Below are 1,951 nucleotides of genomic sequence, written 5' to 3' on the forward strand. Positions count from 1 at the left end.
TTGGGCGTTAAACGCCCAACCAGATACCCTGGCTGGCGTTTAAACGCCAGTCTGTCTTCTTCACTGGGCATTTTGAATGCCCAGCTTTTTCTGTATAATTCCTCTGCAGTATGTTCTGAATCTTCAATTCTTTGTATTATTGACTTGAAAAGACACAAAAATTAAAAATATTTTTGGATTTTTAATAATCAAAATGCAACAGAATCAAATAGCAATGCATGCAAGACAACTTAGCAGTTTGTATACTACTGACACTATATGAACACAAGATACTCAAGTCAATAGAATTCAAAGATCAAAACAAAGAAATACATGCATGGATTCAAAAAATATCAAAACTGCATTTGACACCAAACTTAAGATGAGACTCTAGACTCAAACAAGAAATATTTTTGGATTTTATGATTTTATAAATTTTTTTGTGTTTTTTTTTCGAAAATTAAGTGGAAAAAGATATCAAAATTCTTAATGAGAATTCCAGGAATCAGTGCAATGCTAGTCTAAGACTCCGGTCCAGGAATTAGACATGGCTTCACAACCAGCCAAGCTTTCAAAGAAAGCTTCGGTCCAAAACACTAGACATGGCCAAAGGCCAGCCAAGCCTTAGCAAATCACTGCTCCATGAGCAAGATTGATAAAGATCATCAAGCTCTTGTGATGATAAGTTGAAACCTCGGTCCAATGGAATTAGACATGGCTTCTCAGCCAGCCAGATTTCAACAATCATCATGAAACTCTAGAATTCACTTTCAAGAATTCGAAAAATAAATGCTTAATCTAAGCAACAAGATAAACCGTCAGTTGTCCATACACAAGAACAATCCCCGCAACGGCGCCAAAAAACTTGGTGCACGAATTTGTGATCAATACTTTTCAAAACATAAACAATCCCTAGTAATGGCTCCAAAGACTTGTGCTCAATACCATGGCATAAACACAATTTCGCACAACTAACCAGCAAGTGCACTGGGTCGTCCAAGTAATAAACCTTACGCGAGTAAGGGTCGATCCCACGGAGATTGGTGGTATGAAGCAAGCTATGGTCATCTTGTAGATCTCAGTCAGGCAGACTCAAATGGGTATAGTGATGAACGAATAAAGCATAAAGATAAAGATAGAGATACTTATGTATATCATTGGTGTAAGAGCTTCAGACAAGCGTATGAAGATGCCTTCCCTTCTGTCTCTCTGCTTTCCTACTGCCTTCATCCAATCCTTCTTACTCCTTTCCATGGCAAGCTCGTGTAGGGTTTCACTGTTGTCAGCAGCTACCTCCCATCCTCTCAGTGAAAATACGTCCCTGATGCTCTGTCACAGCATAGGCTAATCATCTGTCGGTTCTCGTTCAGGCCGAAATGAATCCATTGATTCTTTTGCGTCTGTCACTAACGCCCTAGCCTGCTAGGAGTTTGAAGCACGTCACAGTCATTCAATCATTGAATCCTACTCAGAATACCACAGACAAGGTTAGACCTTCCGGATTCTCTTGAATGCCGCCATCAGTTCTTGCCTATACCACGAAGACTCTGATCTCACGGAATGGCTGGCTCGTTTGTCAGGCGAGCACTCGGTTGTCAGGCGATCAACCATGCATCGTGTTATCAGGAATCCAAGAGATATTCACTAAGCCTCAGATGCTTGTAGAACAAGAGTGGTTGTCAGTCACTTTGTTCATGAGTGAGAATGGTGATGATCCGTGACGATCATCACCTTCATTAAGTTGAAGAACAAGTGATATCTTGGACAAAGAACAAGCGGAATTGAATAGAAGAACAATAGTAATTGCATTAATACTCGAGGTACAGCAGAGCTCCACACCTTAATCTATGGTGTGTAGAAACTCCACCGTTGAAAATACATAAGCATAAGGTCTAGGCATGGCCGAATGGCCAGCCTCCCAATGATCTAAGATAGCATAAAAATGAAGATAGCTACCCCCCCGATATCTCAA

Source organism: Arachis stenosperma, chromosome 4, assembly GCF_014773155.1.
Source record: "Arachis stenosperma cultivar V10309 chromosome 4, arast.V10309.gnm1.PFL2, whole genome shotgun sequence".
Taxonomy (NCBI): Eukaryota; Viridiplantae; Streptophyta; class Magnoliopsida; order Fabales; family Fabaceae; genus Arachis; species Arachis stenosperma.